Raw genomic sequence first — 12,471 nt, 5'->3', positions numbered from 1 at the left:
TGTTACAATACCTGGAAAAAAAAAGAACAAACTGCAAGGCTATGCCATGAGTGTTCTAACCAATTATTAATGTTATAACTAATCGTTAATGAAAACTACCATCTGTCTACAGGGCAACGCAGATGGAGTGTTTTCAGAAAGTTGTACCTCAGGAGCCTTTCTAGAAAAGCTGCATTTTCAGTGACTCCGAGTGTCGTTGTCATGTAAACAGACGCCCAAAATGCAACGGAAGTTTTGCATCTTTACTTAAAATCATTGTTTAAATTGAGTATTAATCTCTACTTTCCAGGGAGGATTTCTCTTAAATATTTCGGCTCATTTAGGCCTATTCTGTTTAGTCTCACGCTTGAGAACTTGTGCTTTTCTACAGTTAAATAGATTTATCACACAAGAGAAAAACTCGGTTTTTTAACAGCTTTACATTAAAAATCAATCAATAAAGCAAACTTGATCCAGCAGTTTTCATCCAGGCTGATGAAACTGAAATTGTCTCAAAGGAAGATCATTGAGAAAATAAAATAATCTGCAATCAAACACAAAAGCGAAGACAAGAACGTGAAAAATGTTTGAGTGTTTACAGAAATCATGAAAGGGAGAAGAGGATTGATTGAAACAGCCCTCAAAGCCATCACACACATGCCAAAGCCTGTCAGCAGTGAAAGTGTTAACAGCATAAAGCCTGATGTTGTTCATATTAGGCCCATTTGGCTGCGCTGTTGAACCCGAGGCAGCGCTGCACACACACGAGCTGCAATGTGGTCATGATTACGGAGCGTACGGCTCCGCGCTTTTGCCAGATCCTGAGTCTGACTGAAGCCTCCAGTAGTTGTAAATCTTTATCTGGAGAAGTCCGCTCAAATCCCGACAAAGCCTCACTTTCACTCTTATCCCGGTCTGATATCGCACGCTGGAAAAACTGTCGGTTCTACTTACGGGAACGCGCACCTCGACATGAATGACATCAGCGCTTCGAAGAAAAAGCCTCTTTTCTTTTCTTTTCTTTTTTTTTTTCCCCCCGCATGCACAGATGGATCCATTACAGCCTCTGTGTGCCAGCTCCACGCTAACGTGTGATGGGCTCATTATGCCCTTTGGGCACAACAACAACAAACAAACGCAACAACGCCGACGCATGCATAAATACATACATGTACGGCCGTCACTGCGTCATTAATCATCGGGTGGTTTTGGCATTTTTCCCAACAAGTGGATCAGTCAGATAGAGAAGGATGATAAAACTGAGCGAACCGCGGAGGTAACAAGCCCATGAAAGCTGTCCACCAGAGTTGAGGCTGATCGTGTACCGTGGTGAGCGTTTAACGGGCCGAGGTAATCACTCTTGTCCGATAATTAGCATCAAGTTTTCAGGAAATCCATAAACCGAATGCCATTGCTCACGCTGTTTAATTTAACACACTTTACTTAACCGTGTTATAAAAAGACAGGGCAGAAAATAAAAAGGAATGTACCTTTCGTATCCTCCTTCTTAGTTCCTCTTAAATTCCTAATTGGGTCTCATCCTTAAAAAAACGAAACCTGCAATTTAACAGTTCTTAAACCCTCGAGACAGAAATGTGGCAGATGGTGGAGTGGGAACCAGGGAAAGAGCCGGAAGAGCCTCACGCAGGAGGCGCAAAGTGTGAGAGCTTTTCATAGCAGGAGGAAGAGATTCAGCTCCAAACGTTGAGCTGCGATCCAGCCCAGTAGCTGCGTTTACACGCTCACTTTCATATCGAAGCGTCACTCAGACGGAGAGATCTGATTCTCTTGAAACGCACTGAGAGTCGGTGCTGCTCGGTATCAGGTAAACGTGCCTTATCATATTGACTTGATTTATTTCTTCAAAACGTTTTGTCTCTTGTCCCTGATTTACTCCTTCTGCACCTTGTTTTGCTTCTCCATTTCTAACCAACAGTGTTTGTTGCTTTTGGTCATTTTCGTGCCTCAGACTTTCACCCTGTTTCCACCAGGTATGAAATTCTTCCAGCTCTCAGTCAATTAAAAGCTCTTAAAGGGACTTAAGGCAAGATTTGTGAAAAACTACACATGCATTTCCAGTTTATTCAATGCTAATGGGCTGTGAAGCATTAAAAACCTAAAATAACAGGCCAATCCGCGTATCTGTCTGTTGCCTTATACAGGCTGTGTGCCACAGAATTGACTGCAGTTCGGCATCCGAAGTTCCCGCGCAATCGTGGGGATGTGACCTAAACTGACGCCGTATGCGCGCGTTGCCGACAGCTCTTGAACAGGAAGAACATGGCCGCCGTGGACACGGGCTCAAACACTGCTGGGATACAAATGGATTCTTCAGCAGCCATCAAACGACCTGCATCCACTCAAAGCCCCTCAAAAAAGTGCCACCACGAAGAAAAAAAGGACTTTATCAGCATTATCTCGTGAGTCAAAAAAAAAAAAAACATGACCGAAGCCGGGCAGGCACCCGAATAAATATTGGATATGCGTTTGATTCATGGTGGGAACTTCAGCTGCATTTGGGAGTGAAAACGGATGCTGACATGGCCCATGTCACTGGCCCATCTGGTGCAGCGCTGTGAAGACGGTCACTGTAAAGTGTTCGTGCGCGCTCCCGTGCCGCCTTGGCTGGTGGCTGCAGCGCCACCACAGCGCCTATCGCAGCAGCACTGAGGTAAATTTTGTAAAGTTGCCCTAAGTCCCTTTAATCAGGATTTTTGTGATAAATTGATCTTTGGGAATTTTCATGGGCTTTGGTAAATAATTTATCACAGCTCAGTCAGTCTTAATGTTGATATCGCTTTAAAGAGCGTTCACACACCAGCCCTGTAAATCCGGATTTTAGACCAAATCAGGACTTTCTGGGAAAATCCTCATCATTTGTGCCTGTTTGAAAGCTCCCCTGAACTGAGATCTGGATATTTCAGGCAAACTCCCTCGAATCGTCCAGTCTCAAAGCAGACTATCGGACTATCGACCAGCTGGAGTGAGAGGACGTTATGTGGAGCTCAATGCATTTAAATAGCAGAACAAACAAATCCAAAGGCGCAAGTCGGACGAAGCAGACGCACAAAGAAAGAGTTAGAAACGGTCTCGTGGTGAGGAAGAGCAGGCGCTCACTGATCGATGGTCAGAGGACTACTCTGGTGTGAAAGCATCCTAAATCGGCCGTACCGAGAACATCGTCCTATTCAGGAACAAAAGAGTGGAAAACTTTTGTTGGCTCTAAGTTTACATGACAGCGGTGCTCGGCAAAAACTGAAAATGCTAATTTTTGAAAGCGCTCCGACTTCAAACGCGTCTTTTCTGAAACGCTGTGACTGTGCATGCTCGACAAGGAGGGAGTGTTAGAGGTATGAGGAGAAAACTGTGGAGTTTCTGTGTGAGAACAAAAAACTGCAGACAGTTACGAAGTCGGTGTTGCTCACATGTGATTCCTCTCAGACTGAACGCAGTCATTTGATCTATTGTTACTAAAAAAATACAGATGTCTTCACACATTATCTCTAAGAAGTGCAGGAGATTGATCGCATCCGATTTAAGTGGTCAACACGGATTCTCATGGCGTGCCGCGGTCAGACTGACTGTGGTCAGGAGATAAACTCATGATTTATAAGCGGTGTGGCTTCCTTATTGTTCCTCTGAAGTGGTGTGAAGAAATCAAAGGTTTAGATTTAAAAAAAAAAAAGGAGGAGGAGGAGTGAGGGGGGCCAGACGTGTCCTTCCTTCGCGGAAATGGCTTTAAATCTGATTAACAACATTCCTTGTTTGTCACTAATGCTTCGGCCTGGCGAAAGAACAGTCGGCTGGCTCCACCGGTCCTGGGAAGTGCGTGTGTGTATTAATGTAATGTCCAAGGCATGAAAACATAACGTCTGTGTTTGTTACTGAAGGTAAAAATCATTCATTTCCTGTGAGTTTGAACACATTTCGCCTTATTAAAATCCAATCCGGAGTGAAAGTCGCACTCTGACCTCCAAGATCAGATGTCGGTGTGTTTAATCTCACAGGAACCAGCACGCTCGGAGTTGATGTCGGACTTCACGTGAAAAGATTCTGTTGCTGAAGGCTGTGTCCATTAGCAACAGTTTATAAAATGTTTTAAAGTTTAAAGTTTTGAAATGAAAGTCAGATGGCCGCAGCTTGTTTGATCGTCTCGATTTGTCTTCATTACACTGAGTTTAACTTTCATTTCTGACAATGTTGGTTTTAATTCAAATAACACAAATAGGATCAAAAATAAGTTACTCCATTTTTATCTTGAATACTTAACCATGACTGGAAATATGTGAGATACACGGTTTTTCGTGGAAATGTATTCATTTATTCTGATGGTGTGAATTCTGATCTTATGTGCTATCTGTGGTATCAGGCTTTGTGTTGCTGTTCAGAAATCTCCCTCTGCTCCGTTTGCAAAGTGTACTTGTTTCCTTCGATTATTGATTGATATATTGAGTTATGCCATGAGCACGTACTTGAATGTGAGGGCACACTGGAACGCTGAATCTGAATCACACAACACACACCAATAAAAATAAAAAGCAGACGAACAGCTAACAACTTTCTGTTTTCAAATGCTCAAAAAGGAAAAAAGTTTCAACTTATCCAGACCACTTAACTCTGAATGTTAACACTAACATTAAAAAGTACATGGTATGATGATAATTAATAGCAGTAGCAGTATTTAAGGAAACAGTTTAATTTTGTGGTTTTGTGAACTTTAAAGTTTTAGTCGTCCTCAGGTAGCATGAATGAAGATGTAACGTGTCTGATGGCTAATCCGAGTTCCCCACAGGAGAAAAATCTCATAAAAAAATGAAAGCTGCACTTTTTAAAACCATGCTTCTTTATGTCCGTGAATAACAATGACTGGATATACCGTATGTGAAGAATGGTGGCGTTCTAAATAAAAAGAGATAAAAAAAAGACTAATTCTTTCAGAAATGAATGTAAGTAAAGATAAAATCATGTTTTTTGTGTGTGCCCGGCGTCTCTTTACACACTTACAGACTTCTTCAGTTTAACCCTGGAACATATTTTAAGGTTTAAAGTTTGTGTTCTGCTTTAATAAATGACTGTAAGTCAATGCAACGTCTGCGAAAGGCAAGGAAGCGTGCGCGTGCACGTGCGAGTGCACATGCTTCAACTCAGACCACACACTTGCTCGAATCAAAGCAAACCTCAATAAGAGACAGACCAGGAGCTAATCTGCTGGCCTGGTTTGACGGGGAGAGGAAGTGTTTCTGCAGGCCTGATAATCCCAGGGATTACAAACAGCCACATTTCTTTCACCAGGCGGTCCGAAAACTCCGCGCTCGCCACGGAAAAGCTCCCGTAGAAGAGTAAACAGCCACATGAACGCAGCTATCTGGAGGATCTGCAGGAGGAATGAGAGGTGCTCCTCGGAGCCGACTGCTTTTCATTACGCTGATTAGAAAGCCCCGAAATTGAGCATGAAATGCGTTTGCTGATCACAGAGTCATCAGCGGGAATCAACATGTGCAAGCAATTTGATTGGTCGCTGGCGGAGTCGCCCTGGAAACCATCTGCGAGGGTCCAGTGAAACAGGAGTGGAGTCGATGAGAACCTTCTCCAGATCCAGTCGTCCTTCCGTTCATGTGCGGCTCTCGTTTCTCTCAGCTTCTCATGTTTTACTGAGTTCGAATGGAAAAAGTCCTAAAAGCCTGATTTCTGCAGCCCAGGTTCCTTTACCTTTTTATGTATTTCTTTGAGGATGATATTTTATTTGAAGTTATATCGAGTCACCTTAACAGTTAAACATGGATGTGTTCCTCATCCCAGTGCTCTTTCTCTTGCCCCGTGTTTACACCAGGCTAGTTTCAGTTTCGATCAGAAGCAGCAGTTTCTTCACTTTCTTTTCTTTTTTCTCTTGATTTTTGTAGCTTTGAGCTCCTGATTTATTTTATATATGTACGCTGCATATCTTAAAGGTGCATTAAGGAGTTTGCACGTTTTATGTGAAACAGCGCCCCCTGCAGGCCTTGGGCATAATGCAGCTTAGTGAAAAAAACGTCCCTGTGGCTCGTGTGCACGGAAGAGGAGAACTCCTGGTAACACTTTACTTGAAGCCCCTCTTTATAACACATTATAAGTAGTTATAAACACTAATACATGATCACAATGCTTTATAACTCACTATACAGCAGTATACAGCATAGGATTAAGGTTAGGGTTAGGGTTAGGGTTTGGTCCTGGCATTGTGATCATCTATGAATGTTTATAACTACAGCTACACATGTTATAATGGCATTATAATGCTTTATGAATGTACTTATAATGTGTTATGCAGGGGGGCTTCAAGTAAAGTGTTACCGAACTCCTTCCTCGCTCGTTTAGAAGCACTCAAGTAAGATTTAAGTGTCTTCTACCTGGTGGAGTCTGTGTTGGAGCTGTGGCAGTGCTAGAAGCCAGTCTTTTCTTACTTTCTGGAAGATCCTGCTCAGTTGTTGCCCACTAAGCATCTGGCGGAGTAATGGCGGACAAAACGAAACCTAACAGCCAGCGCGTGCATTACGTCATTTCTTTCAAATTCTCCCCAAAAAAATGCTGGTGCCGGACCTGCACTGTGACTTTCAAGTGACAATTTAGCGCTGTTAGAGGTACTTGTAATGAATATGTCAGGGCACATTGTACACGTCATTAAAAATGTGTAACATATTTATGGTGGAAAATAAGTATTTTTATGGTTGTAAAACTCTTTAATGCACCTTTAATGATAAATTTGGGATATATTGTGCAGCCAGTCTCAAGTTGGATGTTCCTGACTCCTAATTTGCCTGTCAACTGACACTTTTGCGTTTTCTCCCATTACCATGAGATAAACGATAAATCTGGGTTCTTCACTTCTCCCCAAAGTGATCCTGATGTTATGGCTGATCATTGTGTCTTTTTTTTTTTTTTTTAATGTGACACCACAGTTTTAATTGGAGCTAAAAGTCAGGGTGAGTCTTTCTGAATTTGTGGTTTCTGTCACACTCATTAGTTCTGATAAATCCATTAATATGCATGTTGTTGTATAGGTTTGGGAAATCACGTCACTGCACAACAATAAAAACCCACAAACTTCATCAGCAGTCTGAGTTTTCAGGGATTTTTCCTTTAATCAGAAACCGCTGCGGAGCCGCGAGTCGGGACACAGTTGATCTAAAAGGTTTGGACTTCATGGCTTCTCACAGAAAACAGTGATGCCAAACTATGACCTTACTACTCTGCCAAGAAGGGTTTTTATTTTCTTTCCCATAAAGACTAAACGGGGAAATGTGTACTTCACATCTGTGATCACAGCTCCTCTTCTGAAGCGTCCTCAACCACCTGTAACGTCTCTCTAATGCTCGTATTTATTATTTATGAGGTTCACTTAGCTAATATTTGACTGCCGTTCCCTCAGGATCAATTTAAACAGCACGCCTTCATTACAGGTGATGAAAAGCGACAGAAAATAGATAAAATCATCTTATTCCTACTTGTGCATTTACTTTTATTGCAAAAGGGTTGCTTTTTTTCTTGATTGTCAGTGACCACGAATATATTATCCCTTTTTTTATTCCTCCAATTTGCAATTTAAAAAATGATATTGAAGCCAGCCAGATGATTTTGTTTAATTCAGAAATCGTCTGTTTTCACTGCATCCATCCAAAGTACTGACAGACGCGACGCCAGCGCATTGCGGGAATGTTTAGAATTCCTTCAAATTCATCATCTTTCTGCCGTACGGCCAGATCGTTGATGATCGAGGGACAACAACTCACGGGAGTTTAAATGAAGCAATGAATCAAAAACACAGAGACGTGTGCGTAATACCGATCTACCTCCAGGTCGCCTCTTGGAAACGTTTTCGACAAGACACACTGACAAATATTTAAATGTTTTTCTCATCTCCCTATTAAAAAGCTATTAGTTTCCAAGAGAAAACACATTCTTTACTTGAGCAGAGATGCAGACGATATTAGTAAAATCTGTTTGCAAAAAGTACTTATTCAAGTTCTTTATTGGAGTAAAAGTAAGAAAGTGCTCGATACAACAGTTAGATGAATTTCATACAAAATATGACAAATTCGGTTTAAAGCCTCTTCTTCGGAAGGAATTTCAGTTTTGGGGCAAAAACAGGAAGTTTTCTCATTGATTTAACTAGTACTGCATTAAGTTCTGTCTGAGTGAATCAGCTGTTTTTTACACTTTCACTTCAGCGTTTATCACTAAGAGAGACATTTTTTGCAAAATTTCCTCCATATCAAGTTTTTCTGCAGCCATCTCAGCCTTGTGAGTAAAGATAACACAGCTTATAAACATGTGTATGTTTGCTAAATGCACTGTAAAAAATGCCATTTATGTTGCATTTGTGAAATTTGAGAGCTGCAATCAAGAACTGTCATGACTGGGTATTTCAGCTGTTTTACTTTTGCTTCACATTTGCTCAATGTGCCTTTATTGTACTTTCTCCTTGAGATTTTTACAGTTTGCTTGGTGGTTTGGCGCCTCTTGCGGGCTGGCTTTGACCCCCGGGCCTTAAGTTTGACACCCCTGGGCTCGGAAGTTTGATCCAAACAAAATGATGCTGTCAGTTGCATCATGGGAAATGTAGGATCCAGTGATTCATGCCAGAAACTGAGAAGTTCGTGCACATCCAGTCAGGAATGTAAATTTGATATATTGTAGTTGGGACTGGACGACACAGTGCTGCAGTGGTTTGATCTCACAGTGAGAGAGTCACAGGTTCAAGGTTTCTGGGTTGAGTTGCATGTTTTCAGATTTGCAGGTGTGTTTTCTCCTTGTGCTTCTCCTACAGTCCAAAGACATGTACCTGAGGAAGACGGGCGTCGCCCATTTCCCACATGTGATGGACTGGCCATGTAACCTTTGCCCGTATTTGCGTATTGTGAGAACCATATGATTTCCAATGGAGGTGATTCTCAACAGATGCGTTGTAAAGCGAAACAAACCCCACCAGCAACAGGGAGAACATGCAAACTCCACAGAGAAACGCCTTCAAGCCGCAGTGCATCCGAGGTGTATTCCTTTCCTTTAAACCTGCCTCAGCTGCTTTTCATCCACTTCTTTATCTCTCAATCTTCCTTTTTGACGTCGTCCAGATAACAGCTGTAAGTGGACTCCTTCACTCGTGTTCCACATTTTACTGCTCCGGCAGATGTGAGCTCGTCTCTTCTCACTCTCAGGTGTGAGGAAAAACACCAGCCATGTCTTAAAATAAGTCGTGTGTCTCAATTCAGGTTTCTCTTGTTTGTTACCATTTGACGTGAAGTCCGGTTCCACACCGTTCATTCCTTTCTGAGCACGGTTAAGATCTCTGACACCTGCATCCATACGTTTTACACACACTCACACTCACACACACACACACACACACACACTCTCACACCTGCACTGTGGCTGTGATCTACCTCACACCAATAAAAGCCTCTCTCGAACCGGAGCTGCTCTTTCCCATGCTGATGGTATGCAGTCTTGGCTGCTTCGCCACTCGGGCTGTTTGTGTTTGTTTTTTAATGATTTTTGGGAGTTCGCACTGATGCTGTAACCAAAAAATGCTCCCGTCCTGATCCGGACAGGTCGATGTGATGAGGGGATTCAGGCTGTGCGGGTGAACGAGGTTCCGATCTTCATTTTTTATAGATAAGTCTTCCTAACCGGAGATATGCACCACCTGCCTCATTAGACGGATATTTATTTGAACTTCAAGCCACAAAGCAACTTTTCACATTAACTTTCATAAGACATAGTTTTTCATTGAGATCAGAACCTTGTGCCTTTTTTAAAATCTAATTATTACACACTGAGAATTCGTGCGAGCAGATCGGGCACTTGCATACAACGCAGCTTCGACTGTGTTGTACAAATATCGATGAGAACATCCTCCAGACTGGGATGTCAGCAGTGTTACAGGTTTGTTACCTGCTACACTGTCTGAGGCGGGTGTGGTCTGCTTCGACGAGCTGTGATTGGTGGATCGTCGTGCACAGTGTGTGTGTGTGTGTCCGACACTGCAGGGCCCTGCGATGTGACTGTTGGCGATGCTCAAACGATATGTAGTGCAGCTCTACGCCGCTGAATCAGAAGCGACCGCCACTGAGAATGGAGACGTCGCTCTCGCAGCACAGAGTGTGCAGTCCTCGCTTGGATTTCCATTTTCTGCTTCACCAGACACCAGATCTGCTACACAAATATTACAAAGTGCATCTTATAAAAGTATGGTTTGGTAATTTAGTGTAGATTAAACCTGAGATTGTGCAGATTTCAATTTTTCGAGTTGACAGTCATAATAACAATTCAACTTATTCATCTGTCTATAGGAATGTATGTGTTCTCCCATTGTTAATGTTTATATTGTTTTGTTCTGTGCACACATGCATGTGTGGTTTCATTATTTAAACAAACAGCTCCTACTAGTGGCCTGGCATGGTAACTGCGTCATTTTCAAAACACTGCTCCGCGACCGTGGAACTGTTCTTAAACAGCTTCACAGCAACGATGAGTTTTCGCTTGAAACGCTGAATAAACGAGGCCTGAAGCTGCTTCAAGTCAGGCAGAGCTGCTAACTCCCTCGCATCAAGAATAAAACACACGAGTAACTTTAAACTCACTCAAATTTAGATTTTCATCCAATTTTTCATCCATTTTTTCGGACATTCAAACAGGAATAGCTTGTCTCTCTTTATCACTGTTGTGTAAATGTCTTTGATTTTTGTGAGACTAAAATAACCCTTTTCTGAGGCTAAGATTGAAATTTTATAAGCTGGATCCACTACAGAGATTCTTCAGAGCATTAAACAGAGGAACACGAGACAAGCTCCCTGAGCCCCTCTCAGGTCTTATTTAACTTTTATACGGCGGCTGTAAAATCGAGTGATATTAAGGTGAAAAGTGGGGGCGTGAAAGCTGAATGCTGGTGTGACTGCAGCCGTGAGCAATGTTAAAAGTATCTGCTGAGGAGCGGAGAGGAGGGGGGGTGCAGCAGGCCGGGGGCCAGTATCGCTCCTCGGTGCCTCATCAATGCCCGGACAAGAAGAAGGAGTGGGAAGATTTACAAAGAGTTCAGTCCAATAGAAATAAATTAGAGGAAGATGCTCCGATTGTTTGCTGAACGTTGTGCAATCCGTTTGTTTCTTTTTATTGAGCGCTCGCACGTCAAGCACCACAGTTCCGGGATGACTGACATGTACTTTGGAGCAATTTTCATAAGCAGGAAATCAATCACAACACAGAGACAAAACCTCAACAGCGCAGAAAATCCTCTCTCCTCCTCAACATCCTCGCCGGGATCTGCCACAGGAATCAAACAGCACGCAGCGCCACACACTCCGCTGCACTCCCATCGCTGCTCAACCAGCAAGAAAACAATTATCCCATCAGTTTAAAGTTCTGGGTGAAGAGGGGATGGGGTTGAAGATGTTGCGAAACATTCCAAATAGTCTAAGTTTTTACATATTCACCCCCCAGTGACTCATCTTCCACCACGAACATGACCCAGCCTCTGCAAAGAGACCCGCTGAGGCCCCAGCCTCTCTTTGAGTGTCAGGAGGCTTAAAGCAGGAAGAACCAGGTGCAAGAGGGAGAGCAGCCTTAAAAATTTTGTCAACGGGTTTAAATGCATGCAAAACAGTGCAACTGTTGATCACTCCAGTACGAAGAGGAATCTTAATACATGAAAAGAACAAAAAAATCACATTTTAAATATTGTAAAATTTTCTAAAATGCATTTATTCTCATTGAAAGTTACTTCAACAGTGACTATTGCAACTTGTTCAGAGACTTTTTGGTGTCTTTTCTGCCACCAGACACATCAGTAACAGGGACAATTCCAGTTAATAAATAACTATTATTAGCCAAACCCAGGTTAAACTCGTTGTTTGAGGTCTTGATTGTCAAGGTAAAATAATAAGAGAAAAAAAAACAGTGAAATTCTTTGTGTTTTTCTGTTAATTTCATTCTTCTATGCTTTCACCTGTCACTGTTTAGCCCTGTATGCATTCATACTGCTTTTCCAACTTTTCCTTTCTTACTGGAATTTTAACTTCACTTTGCTCTGTATGGAGCAACACGGCACTGAGTTTCCCTCCGGGACTGATAAAATATGTCTGTTGTTTAGAATTCCAAAATAGATTCACCTCATAGGATTAGTGGAAAGCATTGGAGCATTACTCGGTGTGAAGTTTGCCTTACAATGAGAAAATTCTAACTGTAGTAACAAAATACTCGTCATTGCAGTGCCACACACTCACACACACATCTTCCATGAGAGTCCTAACGTTAACATTTCAGTATGTTTTGTGGTTTCTTAATGTCTACTAATGTCTTTCACCACTTCACAAACAAACTATCAAAGTGAAACTGTAGCTTATAAAACCATCCAGCCTGATGATTCACACAGCTTCTAGAAAGCTCTCGGTTTTTTTTTTACTTTAATATTTCTTCTGAATGAAACAATCTTTTAAAATTCTGACAATTAGTGTATTATTA

The 12,471-nt window shown here is 42.1% G+C and overlaps 1 protein-coding gene across 6 annotated transcripts in view; it reads right to left on the bottom strand.

Annotated features, from left to right (window-relative positions):
• smoc1 (SPARC related modular calcium binding 1) overlaps positions 1–12,471 on the bottom strand; it is a 67,457-nt gene that overhangs the window by 53,891 nt on the left and 1,095 nt on the right. The gene's annotated exons all lie outside the window — the stretch shown is intronic.

This window comes from Salarias fasciatus, chromosome 19, assembly GCF_902148845.1.
Source record: "Salarias fasciatus chromosome 19, fSalaFa1.1, whole genome shotgun sequence".
Taxonomy (NCBI): Eukaryota; Metazoa; Chordata; class Actinopteri; order Blenniiformes; family Blenniidae; genus Salarias; species Salarias fasciatus.
This window is presented reverse-complemented; position numbering and strand designations above follow the sequence as displayed.